Genomic DNA, 27240 nt, shown 5'->3' with positions numbered 1-27240 from the left:
GACACATTAGCCAAGACACATTAGCCAAGACACCTTAGCCGAGACACATTAGCCAAGACACTTTAGCCAAGACACATTAGCCAAGAGACCTTAGCCAAGACACCTTAGCCAAGACACATTAGCCAAGACACCTTAGCCAAGACACCTTAGCCAAGACACCTTAGCCAAGACACCTTAGCCAAGACACCTTAGCCGAGACACCTTAGCCAAGACACCTTAGCCAAGACACATTAGCCAAGACACCTTAGCCGAGACACATTAGCCAAGACACTTTAGCCAAGACACATTAGCCAAGACACCTTAGCCAAGACACCTTAGCCGAGACACATTAGCCAAGACACTTTAGCCAAGACACATTAGCCAAGACACCTTAGCCGAGACACATTAGCCAAGACACCTTAGCCAAGACACCTTAGCTAAGACACATTAGCCGAGACACATTAGCCAAGACACCTTAGCCGAGACACATTAGCCAAGACACTTTAGCCAAGACACATTAGCCAAGACACCTTAGCCAAGACACCTTAGCCAAGACACATTAGCCAAGACACCTTAGCCAAGACACCTTAGCCAAGACACCTTAGCCAAGACACCTTAGCCGAGACACCTTAGCCAAGACACCTTAGCCAAGACACATTAGCCAAGACACCTTAGCCGAGACACATTAGCCAAGACACTTTAGCCAAGACACATTAGCCAAGACACCTTAGCCAAGACACCTTAGCCAAGACACCTTAGCCAAGACACCTTAGCCAAGACACATTAGCCAAGACACCTTAGCCAAGAAACATTAGCCAAGACACCTTAGCCAAGACACATTAGCCAAGACACATTAGCCAAGACACCTTAGCCAAGACACCTTAGCCAAGACACATTAGCCAAGACACCTTAGCCAAGACACCTTAGCCAAGACACATTAGACAAGACACCTTAGCCAAGACACTTTAGCCAAGACACCTTAGCCAAGACACATTAGCCAAGACACCTTAGCCAAGACACTTTAGCCAAGACACCTTAGCCAAGACACCTTAGCCAAGACACATTAGCCAAGACACATTAGCCAAGACACCTTAGCCAAGACACCTTAGCCGAGACACATTAGCCAAGACACTTTAGCCAAGACACATTAGCCAAGACACCTTAGCCAAGACACCTAAGCCAAGACACATTAGCCAAGACACCTTAGCCAAGACACCTTAGCCAAGACACATCAGCCGAGACACATTAGCCGAGACACTTTAGCCAAGACACATTAGCCAAGACACCTTAGCCGAGACACATTAGCCAAGACACTTTAGCCAAGACACATTAGCCAAGACACCTTAGCCAAGACACCTTAGCCAAGACACCTTAGCCAAGACACCTTAGAAAAGACACCTTAGCCAAGACACCTTAGCCGAGACACATTAGCCAAGACACCTACGCCAAGACACTTAAGGCAAGACACATTAGCCAAGACACCTTAGCCAAGACACCTTAGCCAAGACACCTTAGCCAAGACACCTTAGCCAAGACACCTTAGCCAAGACACATTAGCCAAGACACCTTAGCCGAGACACATTAGCCAAGACACCTTAGCCAAGACACCTTAGCTAAGACACATTAGCCGAGACACATTAGCCAAGACACCTTAGCCAAGACACCTTAGCCGAGACACATTAGCCAAGACACTTTAGCCAAGACACATTAGCCAAGACACCTTAGCCAAGACACCTAAGCCAAGACACATTAGCCAAGACACCTTAGCCAAGACACCTTAGCCAAGACACCTTAGCCAAGACACCTTAGCCGAGACACATTAGCCGAGACACTTTAGCCAAGACACATTAGCCAAGACAACTTAGCCGAGACACATTAGCCAAGACACTTTAGCCAAGACACATTAGCCAAGACACCTTAGCCAAGACACCTTAGCCAAGACACCTTAGCCAAGACACCTTAGAAAAGACACCTTAGCCAAGACACCTTAGCCGAGACACATTAGCCAAGACACCTACGCCAAGACACTTAAGCCAAGACACATTAGCCAAGACACCTTAGCCAAGACACCTTAGCCAAGACACATTAGCCAAGACACATTAGCCAAGACACCTTAGCCAAGACACCTTAGCCAAGACACATTAGCCAAGACACCTTAGCCAAGACACTTTAGCCAAGACACCTTAGCCAAGACACCTTAGCCAAGACACATTAGCCAAGACACCTTAGCCAAGACACTTTAGCCAAGACACCTTAGCCAAGACACCTTAGCCAAGACACATTAGCCAAGACACCTTAGCCGAGACACATTAGCCAAGACACCTTAGCCAAGACACCTTAGCTAAGACACATTAGCCGAGACACATTAGCCAAGACACCTTAGCCAAGACACCTTAGCCGAGACACATTAGCCAAGACACTTTAGCCAAGACACATTAGCCAAGACACCTTAGCCAAGACACCTTAGCCAAGACACCTTAGCCAAGACACATTAGCCAAGACACCTTAGAAAAGACACCTTAGCCAAGACACCTTAGCCGAGACACATTAGCCAAGACACCTACGCCAAGACACTTAAGCCAAGACACATTAGCCAAGACACCTTAGCCAAGACACCTTAGCCAAGACACCTTAGCCAAGACACATTAGCCAAGACACCTTAGCCAAGACACCTTAGCCAAGACACATTAGCCAAGACACCTTAGCCAAGACACTTTAGCCAAGACACCTTAGCCAAGACACCTTAGCCAAGACACATTAGCCAAGACACCTTAGCCGAGACACATTAGCCAAGACACCTTAGCCAAGACACCTTAGCTAAGACACATTAGCCGAGACACATTAGCCAAGACACCTTAGCCAAGACACCTTAGCCGAGACACATTAGCCAAGACACATTAGCCAAGACACCTTAGCCGAGACACATTAGCCAAGACACTTTAGCCAAGACACATTAGCCAAGACACCTTAGCCAAGACACCTTAGCCAAGACACATTAGCCAAGACACCTTAGCCAAGACACCTTAGCCAAGACACCTTAGCCAAGACACCTTAGCCAAGACACCTTAGCCGAGACACCTTAGCCAAGACACCTTAGCCAAGAAACATTAGCCAAGACACCTTAGCCGAGACACATTAGCCAAGACACTTTAGCCAAGACACATTAGCCAAGACACCTTAGCCAAGACACCTTAGCCAAGACACCTTAGCCAAGACACCTTAGAAAAGACACCTTAGCCAAGACACCTTAGCCGAGACACATTAGCCAAGACACCTACGCCAAGACACTTAAGCCAAGACACATTAGCCAAGACACCTTAGCCAAGACACCTTAGCCAAGACACCTTAGCCAAGACACATTAGCCAAGACACATTAGCCAAGACACCTTAGCCAAGACACATTAGCCAAGACACCTTAGAAAAGACACTTTAGCCAAGACACCTTAGCCAAGACACCTTAGCCAAGACACATTAGCCAAGACACATTAGCTGAGACACATTAGCCAAGACACCTTAGCCAAGACACCTTAGCTAAGACACATTAGCCGAGACACATTAGCCGAGACACCTTAGCCAAGACACCTTAGCCGAGACACATTAGCCAAGACACTTTAGCCAAGACACCTTAGCCAAGACACCTTAGCCAAGACACCTTAGCCAAGACACCTTAGCCAAGACACTTTAGCCAAGACACCTTAGCCAAGACACCTTAGCCAAGACACATTAGCCAAGACACCTTAGCCGAGACACATTAGCCAAGACACCTTAGCCGAGACACCTTAGCCAAGACACCTTAGATAAGACACATTAGCCAAGACACATTAGCCAAGACACCTTAGCCAAGACACCTTAGCCAAGACACTTTAGAAAAGACACCTTAGCCAAGACACCTTAGCCGAGACACATTAGCCAAGACACCTACGCCAAGACACTTAAGCCAAGACACCTTAGCCAAGACACCTTAGCCAAGACACATTAGCCAAGACACCTTAGCCAAGACACATTAGCCAAGACACCTTAGCCAAGACACCTTAGCCAAGACACCTTAGCCGAGACACATTAGCCAAGACACCTTAGCCAAGACACATTAGCCAAGACACCTTAGCCGAGACACATTAGCCAAGACACATTAGCCAAGACACCTTAGCCAAGACACCTTAGCCAAGACACCTTAGCCAAGACACATTAGCCAAGACACCTTAGCCAAGACACATTAGCCAAGACACCTTAGCCAAGACACCTTAGCCAAGACACCTTAGCCAAGACACCTTAGCCAAGACACCTTAGCCAAGACACATTAGCCAAGACACATTAGCCGAGACACATTAGCCAAGACACCTTAGCCGAGACACATTAGCCAAGACACTTTAGCCAAGACACATTAGCCAAGACACCTTAGCCAAGACACCTTAGCCAAGACACCTTAGCCAAGACACCTTAGAAAAGACACCTTAGCCAAGACACCTTAGCCGAGACACATTAGCCAAGACACCTACGCCAAGACACTTAAGCCAAGACACATTAGCCAAGACACCTTAGCCAAGACACCTTAGCCAAGACACCTTAGCCAAGACACATTAGCCAAGACACCTTAGCCAAGACACCTTAGCCAAGACACATTAGCCAAGACACCTTAGCCAAGACACTTTAGCCAAGACACCTTAGCCAAGACACCTTAGCCAAGACACATTAGCCGAGACACCTTAGCCGAGACACATTAGCCAAGACACCTTAGCCAAGACACCTTAGCTAAGACACATTAGCCGAGACACATTAGCCAAGACACCTTAGCCAAGACACCTTAGCCGAGACACATTAGCCAAGACACATTAGCCAAGACACCTTAGCCGAGACACATTACCCAAGACACTTTAGCCAAGACACATTAGCCAAGACACCTTAGCCAAGACACCTTAGCCAAGACACATTAGCCAAGACACCTTAGCCAAGACACCTTAGCCAAGACACCTTAGCCAAGACACCTTAGCCAAGACACCTTAACCGAGACACCTTAGCCAAGACACCTTAGCCAAGACACATTAGCCAAGACACCTTAGCCGAGACACATTAGCCAAGACACTTTAGCCAAGACACATTAGCCAAGACACCTTAGCCAAGACACCTTAGCCGAGACACATTAGCCAAGACACTTTAGCCAAGACACATTAGCCAAGACACCTTAGCCGAGACACATTAGCCAAGACACCTTAGCTAAGACACATTAGCCAAGACACCTTAGCCGAGACACATTAGCCGAGACACTTTAGCCAAGACACATTAGCCAAGACACCTTAGCCGAGACACATTAGCCAAGACACTTTAGCCAAGACACATTAGCCAAGACACCTTAGCCAAGACACCTTAGCCAAGACACCTTAGCCAAGACACCTTAGAAAAGACACCTTAGCCAAGACACCTTAGCCGAGACACATTAGCCAAGACACCTACGCCAAGACACTTAAGCCAAGACACATTAGCCAAGACACCTTAGCCAAGACACCTTAGCCAAGACACCTTAGCCAAGACACATTAGCCAAGACACCTTAGCCAAGACACCTTAGCCAAGACACATTAGCCAAGACACCTTAGCCAAGACACTTTAGCCAAGACACCTTAGCCAAGACACCTTAGCCAAGACACATTAGCCAAGACACCTTAGCCGAGACACATTAGCCAAGACACCTTAGCCAAGACACCTTAGCTAAGACACATTAGCCGAGACACATTAGCCAAGACACCTTAGCCAAGACGCATTAGGCAAGACACATTAGCCAAGACACATTAGCCAAGACACCTTAGCCGAGACACATTAGCCAAGACACTTTAGCCAAGACACATTAGCCAAGACACCTTAGCCAAGACACCTTAGCCAAGACACATTAGCCAAGACACCTTAGCCAAGACACCTTAGCCAAGACACCTTAGCCAAGACACCTTAGCCAAGACACCTTAGCCGAGACACCTTAGCCAAGACACCTTAGCCAAGACACATTAGCCAAGACACCTTAGCCGAGACACATTAGCCAAGACACTTTAGCCAAGACACATTAGCCAAGACACCTTAGCCAAGACACCTTAGCCAAGACACCTTAGCCAAGACACCTTAGAAAAGACACCTTAGCCAAGACACCTTAGCCGAGACACATTAGCCAAGACACCTACGCCAAGACACTTAAGCCAAGACACATTAGCCAAGACACCTTAGCCAAGACACCTTAGCCAAGACACCTTAGCCAAGACACATTAGCCAAGACACATTAGCCAAGACACCTTAGCCAAGACACATTAGCCAAGACACCTTAGAAAAGACACTTTAGCCAAGACACCTTAGCCAAGACACCTTAGCCAAGACACATTAGCCAAGACACCTTAGCTGAGACACATTAGCCAAGACACCTTAGCCAAGACACCTTAGCTAAGACACATTAGCCGAGACACATTAGCCGAGACACCTTAGCCAAGACACCTTAGCCGAGACACATTAGCCAAGACACTTTAGCCAAGACACCTTAGCCAAGACACCTTAGCCAAGACACCTTAGCCAAGACACCTTAGCCAAGACACTTTAGCCAAGACACCTTAGCCAAGACACCTTAGCCAAGACACATTAGCCAAGACACCTTAGCCGAGACACATTAGCCAAGACACCTTAGCCGAGACACCTTAGCCAAGACACCTTAGATAAGACACATTAGCCAAGACACATTAGCCAAGACACCTTAGCCAAGACACCTTAGCCAAGACACTTTAGAAAAGACACCTTAGCCAAGACACCTTAGCCGAGACACATTAGCCAAGACACCTACGCCAAGACACTTAAGCCAAGACACCTTAGCCAAGACACCTTAGCCAAGACACCTTAGCCAAGACACCTTAGCCAAGACACATTAGCCAAGACACCTTAGCCAAGACACCTTAGCCAAGACACCTTAGCCAAGACACCTTAGCCGAGACACCTTAGCCAAGACACATTAGCCAAGACACCTTAGCCGAGACACATTAGCCAAGACACATTAGCCAAGACACCTTAGCCAAGACACCTTAGCCAAGACACCTTAGCCAAGACACATTAGCCAAGACACCTTAGCCAAGACACCTTAGCCAAGACACCTTAGCCAAGACACCTTAGCCAAGACACCTTAGCCAAGACACCTTAGCCAAGACACCTTAGCCAAGACACATTAGCCAAGACACATTAGCCGAGACACATTAGCCAAGACACCTTAGCCGAGACACATTAGCCAAGACACTTTAGCCAAGACACATTAGCCAAGACACCTTAGCCAAGACACCTTAGCCAAGACACCTTAGCCAAGACACCTTAGAAAAGACACCTTAGCCAAGACACCTTAGCCGAGACACATTAGCCAAGACACCTACGCCAAGACACTTAAGCCAAGACACATTAGCCAAGACACCTTAGCCAAGACACCTTAGCCAAGACACCTTAGCCAAGACACATTAGCCAAGACACCTTAGCCAAGACACCTTAGCCAAGACACATTAGCCAAGACACCTTAGCCAAGACACTTTAGCCAAGACACCTTAGCCAAGACACCTTAGCCAAGACACATTAGCCAAGACACCTTAGCCGAGACACATTAGCCAAGACACCTTAGCCAAGACACCTTAGCTAAGACACATTAGCCGAGACACATTAGCCAAGACACCTTAGCCAAGACACCTTAGCCGAGACACATTAGCCAAGACACATTAGCCAAGACACCTTAGCCGAGACACATTAGCCAAGACACTTTAGCCAAGACACATTAGCCAAGACACCTTAGCCAAGACACCTTAGCCAAGACACATTAGCCAAGACACCTTAGCCAAGACACCTTAGCCAAGACACCTTAGCCAAGACACCTTAGCCAAGACACCTTAGCCGAGACACCTTAGCCAAGACACCTTAGCCAAGACACATTAGCCAAGACACCTTAGCCGAGACACATTAGCCAAGACACTTTAGCCAAGACACATTAGCCAAGACACCTTAGCCAAGACACCTTAGCCGAGACACATTAGCCAAGACACTTTAGCCAAGACACATTAGCCAAGACACCTTAGCCGAGACACATTAGCCAAGACACCTTAGCTAAGACACATTAGCCGAGACACATTAGCCAAGACACCTTAGCCGAGACACATTAGCCAAGACACTTTAGCCAAGACACATTAGCCAAGACACCTTAGCCAAGACACCTTAGCCAAGACACCTTAGCCAAGACACCTTAGCCAAGACACCTTAGCCAAGACACCTTAGCCAAGACACCTTAGCCGAGACACCTTAGCCAAGACACCTTAGCCAAGACACATTAGCCAAGACACCTTAGCCGAGACACATTAGCCAAGACACTTTAGCCAAGACACATTAGCCAAGACACCTTAGCCAAGACACCTTAGCCAAGACACCTTAGCCAAGACACCTTAGAAAAGACACCTTAGCCAAGACACCTTAGCCGAGACACATTAGCCAAGACACCTACGCCAAGACACTTAAGCCAAGACACATTAGCCAAGACACCTTAGCCAAGACACCTTAGCCAAGACACCTTAGCCAAGACACATTAGCCAAGACACCTTAGCCAAGACACCTTAGCCAAGACACATTAGCCAAGACACCTTAGCCAAGACACTTTAGCCAAGACACCTTAGCCAAGACACCTTAGCCAAGACACATTAGCCAAGACACCTTAGCCGAGACACATTAGCCAAGACACCTTAGCCGAGACACCTTAGCCGAGACACATTAGCCGAGACACATTAGCCAAGACACCTTAGCCAAGACACCTTAGCCGAGACACATTAGCCAAGACACTTTAGCCAAGACACATTAGCCAAGACACCTTAGCCAAGACACCTAAGCCAAGACACATTAGCCAAGACACCTTAGCCAAGACACCTTAGCCAAGACACCTTAGCCGAGACACATTAGCCGAGACACTTTAGCCAAGACACATTAGCCAAGACACCTTAGCCGAGACACATTAGCCAAGACACTTTAGCCAAGACACATTAGCCAAGACACCTTAGCCAAGACACCTTAGCCAAGACACCTTAGAAAAGACACCTTAGCCAAGACACCTTAGCCGAGACACATTAGCCAAGACACCTACGCCAAGACACTTAAGCCAAGACACATTAGCCAAGACACCTTAGCCAAGACACCTTAGCCAAGACACCTTAGCCAAGACACCTTAGCCAAGACACATTAGCCAAGACACCTTAGCCAAGACACCTTAGCCAAGACACATTAGCCAAGACACCTTAGCCAAGACACTTTAGCCAAGACACCTTAGCCAAGACACCTTAGCCAAGACACATTAGCCAAGACACCTTAGCCAAGACACTTTAGCCAAGACACCTTAGCCAAGACACCTTAGCCAAGACACATTAGCCAAGACACCTTAGCCGAGACACATTAGCCAAGACACCTTAGCCAAGACACCTTAGCTAAGACACATTAGCCGAGACACATTAGCCAAGACACCTTAGCCAAGACACCTTAGCCGAGACACATTAGCCAAGACACTTTAGCCAAGACACATTAGCCAAGACACCTTAGCCAAGACACCTTAGCCGAGACACCTTAGCCAAGACACCTTAGCCAAGACACCTTAGCCAAGACACCTTAGCCGAGACACATTAGCCGAGACACTTTAGCCAAGACACATTAGCCAAGACACCTTAGCCGAGACACATTAGCCAAGACACTTTAGCCAAGACACATTAGCCAAGACACCTTAGCCAAGACACCTTAGCCAAGACACCTTAGCCAAGACACCTTAGAAAAGACACCTTAGCCAAGACACCTTAGCCGAGACACATTAGCCAAGACACCTACGCCAAGACACTTAAGCCAAGACACATTAGCCAAGACACCTTAGCCAAGACACCTTAGCCAAGACACCTTAGCCAAGACACATTAGCCAAGACACCTTAGCCAAGACACCTTAGCCAAGACACATTAGCCAAGACACCTTAGCCAAGACACTTTAGCCAAGACACCTTAGCCAAGACACCTTAGCCAAGACACATTAGCCAAGACACCTTAGCCGAGACACATTAGCCAAGACACCTTAGCCAAGACACCTTAGCTAAGACACATTAGCCGAGACACATTAGCCAAGACACCTTAGCCAAGACACCTTAGCCGAGACACATTAGCCAAGACACATTAGCCAAGACACCTTAGCCGAGACACATTAGCCAAGACACTTTAGCCAAGACACATTAGCCAAGACACCTTAGCCAAGACACCTTAGCCAAGACACATTAGCCAAGACACCTTAGCCAAGACACCTTAGCCAAGACACCTTAGCCAAGACACCTTAGCCAAGACACCTTAGCCGAGACACCTTAGCCAAGACACCTTAGCCAAGACACATTAGCCAAGACACCTTAGCCGAGACACATTAGCCAAGACACTTTAGCCAAGACACATTAGCCAAGACACCTGAGCCGAGACACCTTAGCCAAGACACCTTAGCCAAGACACCTTAGAAAAGACACCTTAGCCAAGACACCTTAGCCGAGACACATTAGCCAAGACACCTACGCCAAGACACTTAGGCCAAGACACATTAGCCAAGACACCTTAGCCAAGACACCTTAGCCAAGACACCTTAGCCAAGACACATTAGCCAAGACACATTAGCCAAGACACCTTAGCCAAGACACATTAGCCAAGACACCTTAGCCAAGACACTTTAGCCAAGACACCTTAGCCAAGACACCTTAGCCAAGACACATTAGCCAAGACACCTTAGCCGAGACACATTAGCCAAGACACCTTAGCCAAGACACCTTAGCTAAGACACATTAGCCGAGACACATTAGCCAAGACACCTTAGCCAAGACACCTTAGCCGAGACACATTAGCCAAGACACTTTAGCCAAGACACCTTAGCCAAGACACCTTAGCCAAGACACCTTAGCCAAGACACCTTAGCCAAGACACTTTAGCCAAGACACCTTAGCCAAGACACCTTAGCCAAGACACATTAGCCAAGACACCTTAGCCGAGACACATTAGCCAAGACACCTTAGCCGAGACACCTTAGCCAAGACACCTTAGATAAGACACATTAGCCAAGACACATTAGCCAAGACACCTTAGCCAAGACACCTTAGCCAAGACACCTTAGAAAAGACACCTTAGCCAAGACACCTTAGCCGAGACACATTAGCCAAGACACCTACGCCAAGACACTTAAGCCAAGACACCTTAGCCAAGACACCTTAGCCAAGACACCTTAGCCAAGACACCTTAGCCAAGACACATTAGCCAAGACACCTTAGCCAAGACACCTTAGCCAAGACACCTTAGCCGAGACACATTAGCCAAGACACCTTAGCCAAGACACCTTAGCCAAGACACCTTAGCCAAGACACCTTAGCCAAGACACCTTAGCCAAGACACATTAGCCAAGACACCTTAGCCAAGACACCTTAGCCAAGACACCTTAGCCAAGACACCTTAGCCAAGACACTTTAGCCGAGACACCTTAGCCAAGACACCTAAGCCAAGACACATTAGCCAAGACACATTAGCCGAGACACATTAGCCAAGACACCTTAGCCATGACACCTTAGCCAAGACACATTAGCCAAGACACCTTAGCCAAGACACCTTAGCCAAGACACCTTAGCCAAGACACTTTAGCCAAGACACCTTAGCCAAGACACCTTAGCCAAGACACCTTAGCCAAGACACATTAGCCTAGACACCTTAGCCAAGACACCTTAGCCAAGACACATTAGCCAAGACACATTAGCCAAGACACATTAGCCGAGACACCTTAGCCAAGACACCTTAGCCAAGACACCTTAGCCAAGACACATTAGCCGAGACACCTTAGCCAAGACACCTTAGCCAAGACACATTAGCCAAGACACATTAGCCAAGACACCTTAGCCAAGACACCTTAGCCAAGACACATTAGCCAAGACACCTTAGCCAAGACACATTAGCCAAGACACCTTAGCCAAGACACCTTAGCCAACACACCTTAGCCAAGACACCTTAGCCAAGACACTTTAGCCAAGACACCTTAGCCAAGACACCTTAGCCAAGACACCTTAGCCAAGACACCTTAGCCAAGACACTTTAGCCGAGACACCTTAGCCAAGACACCTTAGCCGAGACACCTTAGCCAAGACACCTTAGCCAAGACACCTAAGCCAAGACACCTTAGCCAAGACACATTAGCCAAGACACCTTAGCCAAGACACCTTAGCCAAGACACTTTAGGCGAGACATATTAGCCAAGACACCTTAGCCAAGACACCTTAGCCAAGACACCTTAGCCAAGACACCTTAGCCAAGACACATTAGCCAAGACACATTAGCCAAGACACCTTAGCCAAGACTCCTTAGCCAAGACACCTTAGCCAAGACACCTTAGCCGAGACACATTAGCCAAGACACCTTAGCCAAGACACATTAGCCAAGACACCTTAGCCAAGACACCTTAGCCAAGACACCTTAGCCAAGACACCTTAGCCAAGACACATAAGCCAAGACACCTTAGCCAAGACACATTAGCCAAGACACATTAGCCGAGACACATTAGCCAAGACACCTTAGCCAAGACACCTTAGCCAAGACACATTAGCCAAGACACCTTAGCCAAGACACCTTAGCCAAGACACCTTAGCCAAGACACTTTAGCCAAGACACCTTAGCCAAGACACCTTAGCCAAGACACCTTAGCCAAGACACATTAGCCTAGACACCTTAGCCAAGACACCTTAGCCAAGACACCTTAGCCGAGACACATCAGCCAAGACACCTTAGCCAAGCCACCTTAGCCAAGACACCTTAGCCAAGACACATTAGCCGAGACACATTAGCCAAGACACCTTAGCCAAGACACCTTAGCCAAGACACATTAGCCAAGACACCTTAGCCAAGACACCTTAGCCAAGACACCTTAGCCAAGACACATTAGCCAAGACACCTTAGCCAAGACACCTTAGCCAAGACACATTAGCCAAGACACATTAGCCGAGACACCTTAGCCGAGACACATTAGCCAAGACACCTTAGCCAAGATACCTTAGCCAAGACACCTTAGCCAAGACACTTTAGCCAAGACACTTTCGCCGAGACACATTAGCCAAGACACCTTAGCCAAGACACCTTAGCCAAGACACCTTAGCCAAGACACATTAGCCAAGACACCTTAGCCGAGACACATTAGCCAAGACATCTTAGCCAAGACACCTTAGCCAAGACACCTTAGCCAAGACACCTTAACCAAGACACCTTAGCCAAGACACATTAGCCAAGACACATTAGCCAAGACACCTTAGCCAAAACACATTAGCCAAGACACCATAGCTAAGACACCTTAGCCAAGACACCTTAGCCAAGACACCTTAGCCAAGATACATTAGCCAAGACACCTTAGCCAAGACACCTTAGCCAAGACACCTTAGCCAAGACACCTTAGCCAAGACACCTTAGCCAAGACACCTTAGCCAAGACACCTTAGCCAAGACACCTTAGCCAAGACACCTTAGCCGAGACACATTAGCCGAGACACATTAGCCAAGACACATTAGCCAAGACACCTTAGCCAAGACACCTTAGCCAAGACACATTAGCCAAGACACCTTAGCCAAGACAAATTAGCCAAGACACCTTAGCCAAGACACCTTAGCCAAGACACCTTAGCCGAGACACATTAGCCAAGACACCTTAGCCAAGACACCTTAGCCAAGACACCTTAGCCAAGACACCTTAGCCAAGACACCTTAGCCGAGACACATTAGCCAAGACATCTTAGCCAAGACACCTTAGCCAAGACACCTTAGCCAAGACACCTTAGCCAAGACACCTTAGCCAAGACACTTTAGCCAAGACACTTTAGCCAAGACACTTTCGCCGAGACACATTAGCCAAGACACCTTAGCCAAGACACCTTAGACAAGACACCTTAGCCAAGACACCTTAGCCAAGACACCTTAGCCGAGACACATTAGCCAAGACATCTTAGCCAAGACACCTTAGCCAAGACACCTTAGCCAAGACACCTTAGCCAAGACACCTTAGCCAAGACACCTTAGCCAAGACACATTAGCCAAGACACCTTAGCCAAAACACATTAGCCAAGACACCTTAGCTTAGACACCTTAGCCAAGACACCTTAGCCAAGACACCTTAGCCAAGACACATTAGCCAAGACACCTTAGCCAAGACACCTTAGCCAAGACACCTTAGCCAAAACACCTTAGCCAAGACACCTTAGCCAAGACACATTAGCCAAGACACCTTAGCCAAGACACCTTAGCCAAGACACATTAGCCGAGACACATTAGCCAAGGCACCTTAGCCAAGACACCTTAGCCAAGACACCTTAGCCAAGACACCTTAGCCAAGACACATTAGCCAAGACACCTTAGCCAAGACACCTTAGCCAAGACACCTTAGCCAAGCATCTTAGCCAAGACACCTTAGCCAAGACACCTTAGCCAAGACACCTTAGCCAAGACACCTTAGCCAAGACACCTTAGCCAAGACACCTTAGCCGAGACACCTTAGCCGAGACACATTAGCCAAGACACCTTAGCCAAGACACCTAAGCCAAGAAACCGTAGCCAAGACACCTTAGCCAAGACACTTTAGCCGAGACACATTAGCCAAGACACCTTAGCCAAGACACCTTAGCCAAGACACCTTAGCCAAGACACCTTAGCCGAGACACATTAGCCAAGACACCTTAGCCAAGACACCTTAGCCAAGACACCTTAGCCAAGACACCTTAGCCAAGACACCTTATCCAAGACACATTAGCCAAGACACATTAGAAAAGACACCTTAGCCAAGACACCTTAGCCAAAACACATTAGCCAAGACACATTAGCCAAGACACATTAGCCAAGACACATTAGCAAAGACACCTTAGCCAAGACACCTTAGCCAAGACACATTAGCCAAGACACATTAGCCAAGACACTTCAGCCAAGACACCTTAGCCGAGACACCTTAACCAAGACACCTTAGCCAAGACACAATAGCCAAGACACCTTAGCCAAGACACCTTAGCCAAGACACTTTAGCCGAGACACATTAGCCAAGACACATTAGCCAAGACACCTTAGCCAAGACATATTAGCCAAGACACCTTAACCAAGACACCTTAGCCAAGACACCTTAACCAAGACACCTTAGCCAAGACACATTAGCCAAGACACCTTAGCCAAGACACCTTAGCCAAGACACCTTAGCCAAGACACCTTAGCCAAGACACCTTAGCTAAGACACTTTAGCCAAGACACATTAGCCAAGACACCTTAGCCAAGACACCTTAGCCAAGACACCTTAGCCAAGACACTTTAGCCAAGACACATTAGCCAAGACACCTTAGCCAAGACACTTTAGCCAAGACACATTAGCCAAGACACCTTAGCCAAGACACCTTAGCCGAGACACATTAGCCAAGACACATTAGCCAAGACACATTAGCCAAGACACCTTAGCCAAGACACCTTAGCCGAGACACATTAGCCAAGACACATTAGCCAAGACACCTTAGCCAAGACACCTTAGCCAAGACACATTAGCCAAGACACATTAGCCAAGACACCTTAGCCAAGACACATTAGCCAAAACACATTAGCCAAGACACCTTAGCCAAGACACATTAGCCAAGACACCTTAGCCAAGACACATAAGCCAAGACACCTTAGCCAAGACACCTTAGCCGAGACACATTAGCCAAGACACATTAGCCAAGACACCTTAGCCAAGACACCTTAGCCAAGACACTTTAGCCAAGACACATTAGCCAAGACACCTTAGCCAAGACACTTTAGCCGAGACACATTAGCCAAGACACCTCAGCCAAGACACCTTAGCCGAGACACATTAGCCAAGACACCTTAGCCAAGACACATTAGCCGAGACACATTAGCCAAGACACCTTAGCCAAGACACCTTAGCCAAAACACATTAGCCAAGACACCTTAGCCAAGACACATTAGCCAAGACACCTTAGCCAAGACACATAAGCCAAGACACCTTAGCCAAGACACCTTAGATAAAACACATTAGCCAAGACACATTAGCCGAGACACATTAGCCAAGACACCTTAGCCAAGACACCTTAGTCAAGACATATTAGCCAAGACACCTTAGCCAAAACATATTAGCCAAGACACCTTAGCTAAGACACCTTAGCCAAAACACATTAGCCGAGACACCTTAGCCAAGACACCTTAGCCAAGACACCTTAGCCGAGACACCTTAGCCAAGACACCTAAGCCTAGACACTTTAGCCAAGACACCTTAGCCAAGACACCTTAGCCGAGACACATTAGCCAAGACACCTAAGCCAAGACACTTTAGCCAAGACACATTAGCCAAGACACCTTAGCCAAGACACATTAGCCAAGACACCTTAGCCGAGACACATTAGCCAAGACACCTTGGCCAAGACACCTTAGCCGAGACACCTTAGCCAAGACACTTTAGCCAAGACACATTAGCCAAGACACCTTAGCCAAGACACTTTAGCCAAGACACCTTAGCCGAGACACCTTAGCCAAGACACCTTAGCCGAGACACATTAGCCAAGACACCTTAGCCAAGACACCTTAGCCAAGACACATTAGCCAAGACACCTTAGCCAAGACACCTTAGCCAAGACACCTTAGCCAAGACACCTTAGCCAAGACACATTAGCCAAGACACCTTAGCCGAGACACATTAGCCAAGACACATTAGCCGAGACACATTAGCCAAGACACCTTAGCCAAGACACCTTAGCCGAGACACATTAGCCAAGACACCTTAGCCAAGACACTTTAGCCAAGACACCTTAGCCAAGACACCTTAGCCAAGACACCTTAGCCAAGACACATTAGCCAAGACACCTTAGCCAAGACACCTTAGCCAAGACACATTAGCCAAGACACCTTAGCCAAGACACATTAGCCAAGACACCTTAGCCAAGACACCTTAGCCAAGACACCTTAGCCAAGACACCTTAGCCAAGACACCTTAGCCAAGACACCTTAGCCAAGACACATTAGCCAAGACACCTTAGCCGAGACACATTAGCCAAGACACCTTAGCCGAGACACCTTAGCCAAGACACCTTAGCCGAGACACATTAGCCAAGACACCTTAGCCAAGACACCTTAGCCAAGACACATTAGCCAAGACACCTTAGCCAAGACACCTTAGCCAAGACACCTTAGCCAAGACACCTTAGCCAAGACACATTAGCCAAGACACCTTAGCCGAGACACATTAGCCAAGACACATTAGCCGAGACACATTAGCCAAGACACCTTAGCCAAGACACCTTAGCCGAGACACATTAGCCAAGACACCTTAGCCAAGACACTTTAGCCAAGACACAATAGCCAAGACACCTTAGCCAAGACACCTTAGCCAAGACACCTTAGCCAAGACACTTTAGCCGAGACACATTAGCCAAGACACCTTAGCCAAGACACCTTAGCCAAGACACCTTAGCCAAGACACCTTAGCAAAGACACATTAGCCAAGACACCTTAGCCAAGACACCTTAGCCAAGACACATTAGCCAAGACACCTTAGCCAAGACACCTTAGCCAAGACACCTTAGCCAAGACACCTTAGCCAAGACACATTAGCCAAGACACCTTAGCCAAGACACCTTAGCCAAGACACCTTAGCCAAGACACATTAGCCAAGACACCTTAGCCAAGACACATTAGCCAAGACACCTTAGCCAAGACACCTTAGCCAAGACACCTTAGCCAAGACACCTTAGCCAAGGCACATTAGCCAAGACACCTTAGCCAAGACACCTTAGCCAAGACACCTTAGCCAAGACACATTAGCCAAGACACCTTAGCCGAGACACATTAGCCAAGACACATTAGCCGAGACACATTAGCCAAGACACCTTAGCCAAGACACCTTAGCCGAGACACATTAGCCAAGACACCTTAGCTAAGACATCTTAGCCAAGACACCTTAGCCAAGACACCTTAGCCAAGACACATTAGCCAAGACACCTTAGCCAAGACACCTTAGCCAAGACACATTAGCCAAGACACCTTAGCCAAGACACCTTAGCCAAGACACCTTAGCCAAGACACATTAGCCAAGACACCTTAGAAAATACACCTTAGCCAAGACACATTAGCCAAGACACCTTAGCCAAGACACCTAAGCCGAGACACATTAGAAAAGACACCTTAGCCAAGACACTTTAGTTAAGACACAATAGCCACGACACCTTAGTCAAGACACATTATCCAAGACACCTTAGCCGAAACACATTAGCCAAGACACCTTAGCCAAGACACATTAGCCAAGACACCTTAGCCGAGTCACATTAGCCATGACACATTAGCCAAGACACCTTAGCCAAGACACCTTAGCCGAGACACATTAGCCAAGACACCTTAGCCAAGACACCTTAGCCAAGACACCTTAGCCAAGACACCTTAGCCAAGACACCTTAGCCAAGACACATTAGCCAAGACACCTTAGCCAAGACACCTTAGCCAAGACACATTAGCCAAGACACCTTAGCCAAGACACCTTAGCCAAGACACCTTAGCCAAGACACATTAGCCAAGACACATTAGCCAAGCCACATAAGCCGAGACACATTAGCCAAGACACCTTAGCCAAGACACCTTAGCCGAGACACATTAGCCAAGACACCTTAGCCAAGACACTTTAGCCAAGACACAATAGCCAAGACACCTTAGTCAAGACACATTAGCCGAGACACATTAGCCAAGACACCTTAGCCAAGACACCTTAGCCAAGACACCTTAGCCAAGACACCTTAGCCAAGACACATTAGCCAAGACACCTTAGCCAAGACACCTTAGCCAAGACACATTAGCCAAGACACCTTAGCCAAGACACCTTAGCCAAGACACCTTAGACAAGACACATTAGCCAAGACACCTAAGCCAAGACACCTTAGCCAAGACACCTTAGCCAAGACACCTTAGCCAAGACACATTAGCCAAGACACCTTAGCCAAGACACCTTAGCCAAGACACATTAGCCAAGACACCTTAGCCAAGACACCTTAGCCAAGACACCTTAGCCAAGACACCTTAGCCAAGACACATTAGCCAAGACACCTTAGCCGAGACACATTAGCCAAGACACATTAGCCGAGACACATTAGCCAAGACACCTTAGCCGAGACACATTAGCCAAGACACCTTAGCCAAGACACATTAGCCAAGACACCTTAGCCAAGACACCTTAGCCAAGACAAATTAGCCAAGACACCTTAGCCAAGACACCTTAGCCAAGACACATTAGCCAAGACACCTTAGCCAAGACACATTAGCCAAGACACCTTAGCCAAGACACTTTAGTTAAGACACAATAGCCACGACAGCTTAGTCAAGACACATTATCCAAGACACCTTAGCCGAAACACATAAGCCAAGACACCTTAGCCAAGACACATTAGCCAAGACACCTTAGCCAAGACACATTAGCCATGACACATTAGCCAAGACACCTTAGCCAAGACACCTTAGCCGAGACACATTAGCCAAGACACCTTAGCCAAGACACCTTAGCCAAGACACCTTAGCCAAGACACCTTAGCCAAGACACCTTAGCCAAGACACATTAGCCAAGACACCTTAGCCAAGACACCTTAGCCGAGACAAATTAGCCAAGACACCTTAGCCAAGACACCTTAGCCAAGACACATTAGCCAAGCCACATTAGCCGAGACACCTTAGCCAAGACACCTTAGCCGAGACACATTAGCCAAGACACCTAAGCCAAGACACTTTAGCCAAGACACAATAGCCAAGACACCTTAGTCAAGACACATTATCCAAGACACCTTAGCCGAGACACATTAGCCAAGACACCTTAGCCAAGACACATTAGCCAAGACACATTAGCCAAGACACCTTAGCCAAGACACCTTAGCCAAGACACCTTAGCCAAGACACCTTAGCCAAGACACATTAGCCAAGACACCTTAGCCGAGACACATTAGCCAAGCCACATTAGCCGAGACACATTAGCCAAGACACCTTAGCCAAGACACCTTAGCCGAGACACATTAGCCAAGACACCTTAGCCAAGACACTTTAGCCAAGACACAATAGCCAAGACACCTTAGTCAAGACACATTATCCAAGACACCTTAGCCGAGACACATTAGCCAAGACACCTTAGCCGAGACACATTAGCCATGACACATTAGCCAAGACACCTTAGCCAAGACACCTTAGCCAAGACACCTTAGCCAAGACACCTTAGCCAAGACACATTAGCCAAGACACCTTAGCCAAGACACCTTAGCCGAGACAAATTAGCCAAGACACCTTAGCCAAGACACCTTAGCCAAGACACATTAGCCAAGACACCTTAGCCAAGACACCTTAGCCAAGACACCTTAGCCAAGACACCTTAGCCAAGACACATTAGCCAAGACACCTAAGCCGAGACACATTAGCCAAGCCACATTAGCCGAGACACATTAGCCAAGACACCTTAGCCAAGACACCTTAGCCGAGACACATTAGCCAAGACACCTTAGCCAAGACACTTTAGCCAAGACACAATAGCCAAGACACCTTAGTCAAGACACATTATCCAAGACACCTTAGCCGAGACACATTAGCCAAGACACCTTAGCCAAGACTCATTAGCCAAGACACCTTAGCCGAGACACATTAGCCATGACACATTAGCCAAGACACCTTAGCCAAGACACCTTAGCCAAGACACCTTAGCCAAGACACCTTAGCCAAGACACCTTAGCCAAGACACCTTAGCCAAGACACCTTAGCCAAGACACCTTAGCCAAGACACATTAGCCAAGACACCTTAGCCAAGACACATTAGCCAAGACACCTTAGCCAAGACACCTTAGCCAAGACACCTTAGCCAAGACACCTTAGCCAAGACACCTTAGCCAAGACACCTTAGCCGAGACACATTAGCCAAGACACATAAGCCGAGACACATTAGCCAAGACACCTTAGCCAAGACACCTTAGCCGAGACACATTAGCCAAGACACCTTAGCCAAGACACCTTAGCCAAGACACAATAGCCAAGACACCTTAGTCAAGACACATTATCCAAGACACCTTAGCCGAGACACATTAGCCAAGACACCTTAGCCAAGACACATTAGCCAAGACACCTTAGCCGAGACACATTAGCCATGACACATTAGCCAAGACACCTTAGCCAAGACACCTTAGCCGAGACACATTAGCCAAGACACCTTAGCCAAGACACCTTAGCCAAGACATCTTAGCCAAGACACCTTAGCCAAGACACCTTAGCCAAGACACCTTAGCCAAGACATCTTAGCCAAGACACCTTAGCCAAGACACATTAGCCAAGACACCTTAGCCAAGACACCTTAGCCAAGACACATTAGCCAAGACACCTTAGCCAAGACACCTTAGCCAAGACATCTTAGCCAAGACACCTTAGCCAAGACACCTTAGCCAAGACACCTTAGCCAAGACACATTAGCCAAGACACCTTAGCCAAGACACCTCAGCCAAGATACCTTAGCCAAGACACATTAGCCAAAACACCTTAGCCAAGACACCTTAGCCAAGACACCTTAGCCAAGACACTTTAGCCGAGACACATTAGCCAAGACACCTTAGCCAAGACACCTTAGCCAAGACACCTTAGCCAAGACACCTTAGCCAAGACACCTTAGCCAAGACACATTAGCCAAGACACCTTAGCCAAGACACATTAGCCAAGACACATTAGCCAAGACACCTTAGCCAAGACACTTTAGCCGAGACACATTAGCCGAGACACATTAGCCAAGACACCTAAGCCAAGACACTTTAGCCAAGACACATTAGCCAAGACACCTTAGCCAAGACACCTTAGCCAAGACACATTAGCCAAGACACCTTAGCCAAGACACATTAGCCAAGACAATTTAGCCGAGACACATTAGCCAAGACACCTTAGCCAAGACACCTTAGCCAAGACACCTTAGCCAAGACACATTAGCCAAGACACCTTAGCCAAGACATCTTAGCCAAGACACCTTAGCCAAGACACCTTAGCCAAGACACCTTAGCCAAGACACCGTAGCCAAGACACATAAGCCAAGACACCTTAGCCAAGACACATTAGCCAAGACACCTTAGCCAAGACACATTAGCCAAGACACCTTAGCCAAGACACATTAGCCAAGACACATAAGCCAAGACACATTAGCTAAGACACCTAAGCCAAGACACTTTAGCTTAGACACATTAGCCAAGACACCTTAGCCAAGACACCTTAGCCGAGACACCTTAGCCAAGACACCTTAGCCGAGACACACTAGCCAAGACACCTTAGCCGAGATACATTAGCCAAGACACCTAAGCCAAGACACTTTAGCCAAGACACATTAGCCAAGACACCTTAGCCAAGACACCTTAGCCAAGACACCTTAGCCAAGACATCTTAGCCAAGACACCTTAGCCAAGACACCTTAGCCAAGACATCTTAGCCAAGACACCTTAGCCAAGACAAATTAGCCAAGACACCTTAGCCAAGACACCTTAGTCGAGACACATTAGCCAAGACACCTTAGCCAAGACACCTTAGCCAAGACATCTTAGCCAAGACACCTTAGCCAAGACACCTTAGCCAAGACACCTTAGCCAAGACACATTAGCCAAGACACATTAGCCAAGACACCTTAGCCAAGACACCTTAGCCAAGACACCTTAGCCAAGACACATTAGCCAAGGCACCTTAGCCAAGACACCTTAGCCGAGACACATTAGCCAAGACACCTTAGCCAAGACACATTAGCCAAGACACCTTAGCCAAGACACATTAGCCAAGACACATAAGCCAAGACACATTAGCTAAGACACATTAGCCAAGACACCTTAGCCAAGACACCTTAGCCGAGACACCTTAGCCAAGACACCTTAGCCGAGACACATTAGCCAAGACACCTTAGCCAAGACACCTCAGCCGAGACACATTAGCCAAGACACCTTAGCCAAGACACTTTAGCCAAGATACCTTAGCCAAGACACCTTAGCCGAGACACATTAGCCATGACACATTAGCCAAGACACCTTAGCCAAGACACATTAGCCAAGACACCTTAGCCAAGACACCTTAGCCGAGACACATTAGCCAAGACACCTTAGCCAAGACTCCTTAGCCAAGACATCTTAGCCAAGACACCTTAGCCAAGACACCTTAGCCAAGACATCTTAGCCAAGACACATTAGCCAAGACACCTTAGCCAAGACACCTTAGCCAAGACATCTTAGCCAAGACACCTTAGCCAAGACACCTTAGCCAAGACATCTTAGCCAAGACACCTTAGCCAAGACACCTTAGCCAAGACACCTTAGCCAAGACACATTAGCCAAGACACATTAGCCAAGACACCTTAGCCAAGACACCTTAGCCAAGACACCTTAGCCGAGACACATTAGCCAAGACACCTTAGCCAAGACTCCTTAGCCAAGACATCTTAGCCAAGACACCTTAGCCAAGACACCTCAGCCGAGACACATTAGCCAAGACACCTTAGCCAAGACACTTTAGCCAAGATACCTTAGCCAAGACACCTTAGCCGAGACACATTAGCCATGACACATTAGCCAAGACACCTTAGCCAAGACACATTAGCCAAGACACCTTAGCCAAGACACCTTAGCCGAGACACATTAGCCAAGACACCTTAGCCAAGACTCCTTAGCCAAGACATCTTAGCCAAGACACCTTAGCCAAGGCACCTTAGCCAAGACACCTTAGCCGAGACACATTAGCCAAGACACCTTAGCCAAGACACCTTAGCCAAGACATCTTAGCCAAGACACCTTAGCCAAGACACCTTAGCCAAGACATCTTAGCCAAGACACCTTAGCCAAGACACCTTAGCCAAGACACCTTAGCCAAGACACATTAGCCAAGACACATTAGCCAAGACACCTTAGCCAAGACACCTTAGCCAAGACACCTTAGCCGAGACACATTAGCCAAGACACCTTAGCCAAGACTCCTTAGCCAAGACATCTTAGCCAAGACACCTTAGCCAAGACACCTTAGCCAAGACACCTTAGCCAAGACACATTAGCCAAGACACCTTAGCCAAGACACCTTAGCCGAGACACATTAGCCAAGACACCTTAGCCAAGACACCTTAGCCAAGACATCTTAGCCAAGACACCTTAGCCAAGACACCTTAGCCAAGACATCTTAGCCAAGACACATTAGCCAAGACACCTTAGCCAAGACACCTTAGCCAAGACACATTAGTCGAGACACATTAGCCAAGACACCTTAGCCAAGAGACCTTAGCCAAGACACATTAGCCAAGACACCTTAGCCGAGACACATTAGCCAAGACACCTTAGCCGAGACACATTAGCCAAGACACCTAAGCCAAGACACTTTAGCCAAGACACATTAGCCAAGACACCTTAGCCAAGACACCTTAGCCAAGACACCTTAGCCAAGACATCTTAGCCAAGACACCTTAGCCAAGACACTTTAGGCAAGACATCTTAGCCAAGACACCTTAGCCAAGACACATTAGCCAAGACACCTTAGCCAAGACATCTTAGCCAAGACACCTTAGCCAAGACACCTTAGCCAAGACACCTTAGCCCAGACACATTAGCCAAGACACATTAGCCAAGACACCTTAGCCAAGACACCTTAGCCAAGACACCTTAGCCAAGACATCTTAGCCAAGACACCTTAGCCAAGACACCTTAGGCAAGACATCTTAGCCAAGACACCTTAGCCAAGACACATTAGCCAAGACACCTTAGCCAAGACATCTTAGCCAAGACACCTTAGCCAAGACACCTTAGCCAAGACACCTTAGCCAAGACACATTAGCCAAGACACATTAGCCAAGACACCTTAGCCAAGACACCTTAGCCAAGACACCTTAGATAAGACATCTTAGCCAAGACACCTTAGCCAAGACACCTTAGCCAAGACACCTTAGCCAAGACACCTTAGCCAAGACACATTAGCCAAGACACCTTAGCCAAGACATCTTAGCCAAGACACCTTAGCCAAGACACCTTAGCCAAGACACCTTAGCCAAGACACATTAGCCAAGACACATTAGCCAAGACACCTTAGCCAAGACACCTTAGCCAAGACACCTTAGCCAAGACACCTCAGCCGAGACACATTAGCCAAGACACCTTAGCCAAGACACTTTAGCCAAGATACCTTAGCCAAGACACCTTAGCCGAGACACATTAGCCATGACACATTAGCCAAGACACCTTAGCCAAGACACATTAGCCAAGACACCTTAGCCAAGACACCTTAGCCGAGACACATTAGCCAAGACACCTTAGCCAAGACACCTTAGCCGAGACACATTAGCCAAGACACCTTAGCCAAGACACCTTAGCCAAGACATCTTAGCCAAGACACCTTAGCCAAGACACCTTAGCCAAGACATCTTAGCCAAGACACCTTAGCCAAGACACCTTAGCCAAGACACCTTAGCCAAGACACATTAGCCAAGACACCTTAGCCAAGACACCTTAGCCAAGACACATTAGTCGAGACACATTAGCCAAGACACCTTAGCCAAGAGACCTTAGCCAAGACACATTAGCCAAGACACCTTAGCCGAGACACATTAGCCAAGACACCTTAGCCGAGACACATTAGCCAAGACACCTAAGCCAAGACACTTTAGCCAAGACACATTAGCCAAGACACCTTAGCCAAGACACCTTAGCCAAGACACCTTAGCCAAGACACCTTAGCCAAGACATCTTAGCCAAGACACCTTAGCCAAGACACCTTAGGCAAGACATCTTAGCCAAGACACCTTAGCCAAGACACATTAGCCAAGACACCTTAGCCAAGACATCTTAGCCAAGACACCTTAGCCAAGACACCTTAGCCAAGACACCTTAGATAAGACACATTAGCCAAGACACATTAGCCAAGACACCTTAGCCAAGACACCTTAGCCAAGACACCTTAGCCAAGACACATTAGCCAAGACACCTTAGCCAAGACACCTTAGCCGAGACACATTAGCCAAGACACCTTAGCCAAGACACCTTAGCCGAGACACATTAGCCAAGACACCTTAGCCAAGACACCTTAGCCAAGACACCTTAGCCAAGACATCTTAGCCAAGACACCTTAGCCAAGACACCTTAGCCAAGACACCTTAGCCAAGACACATTAGCCAAGACACCTTAGCCAAGACACCTTAGCCAAGACACATTAGTCGAGACACATTAGCCAAGACACCTTAGCCAAGAGACCTTAGCCAAGACACATTAGCCAAGACACATTAGCCAAGACGCATTAGCCAAGACACCTTAGCCAAGACACCTTAGCCAAGACACCTTCGCCAAGACATCTTAGAAAAAGACACCTTAGCCAAGACACCTTAGCCAAGACACCTTAGCCAAGACACATTAGCCAAGACACCTTAGCCAAGACACCTTAGCCAAAACACATAAGTCGAGACACATTAGCCAAGACACCTTAGCCAAGAGACCTTAGCCAAGACACATTAGCCAAGACATATTAGCCAAGACACATTAGCCAAGACACCTTAGCCAAGACACATTAGCCAAGACACATAAGCCAAGACACATTAGCCGAGACACATTAGCCAAGACACATTAGCCAAAACACCGTAGCCAAGACACATTAGCCAAGACACCTTAGCCAAGACACCTTAGCCAAGACACTTTAGCCGAGACACATTAGCCAAGACACCTTAGCCAAGACACCTTAGCTAAGACACCTTAGCCAAGACACCTTAGCCAAGACACTTTAGCCGAGACACATTAGCCAAGACACCTTAGCCAAGACACATTAGCCAAGACACCTTAGCCAAGACACATTAGTCGAGACACATTAGCCAAGACACCTTAGCCAAGACACCTTAGCCAAGACATCTTAGCCAAGACACCTTAGCCAAGACACCTTAGCCAAGACATCTTAGCCAAGACACCTTAGCCAAGACACATTAGCCAAGACACCTTAGCCAAGACACCTTAGCCGAGACACCTTAGCCAAGACACATTAGCCAAGACACCTTAGCCAAGACATCTTAGCCAAGACACCTTAGCCAAGACACCTTAGCCAAGACACCTTAGCCAAGACACATTAGCCAAGACACCTTAGCCAAGACACCTTAGCCAAGACACCTTAGCCAAGACACCTTAGCCAAGACACCTTAGCCAAGACACATTAGCCAAGACACATTAGCCAAGACACCTTAGCCAAGACACCTTAGCCAAGACACCTTAG

The 27240-nt window shown here is 47.7% G+C and overlaps 2 long non-coding RNA genes across 2 annotated transcripts in view; both read right to left on the bottom strand.

Annotated features, from left to right (window-relative positions):
- LOC125774352 (uncharacterized) overlaps positions 1–27240 on the bottom strand; it is a 65563-nt gene that overhangs the window by 32871 nt on the left and 5452 nt on the right. Inside the window, exon 3 of the long non-coding RNA XR_007420836.1 lies at positions 15545–15614. This is a non-coding gene — a long non-coding RNA (uncharacterized LOC125774352). The remainder of the gene's footprint in view (positions 1–15544; positions 15615–27240) is intronic.
- On the bottom strand, positions 18331–26866 carry LOC125774354 (uncharacterized). The gene is made up of 3 exons (XR_007420838.1): positions 26802–26866; positions 21649–21942; positions 18331–18778 (listed from the first exon to the last, which is right to left on the bottom strand). It is a non-coding gene; the product is annotated as an uncharacterized LOC125774354 (long non-coding RNA).

This window comes from Anopheles funestus, unplaced genomic scaffold (assembly GCF_943734845.2).
Source record: "Anopheles funestus unplaced genomic scaffold, idAnoFuneDA-416_04 scaffold_74_ctg1, whole genome shotgun sequence".
In the NCBI taxonomy this organism is placed as follows: Eukaryota; Metazoa; Arthropoda; class Insecta; order Diptera; family Culicidae; genus Anopheles; species Anopheles funestus.
Note: the sequence above shows the minus strand (reverse complement) of the source record. Positions and strands in the feature narration are given on the sequence as shown.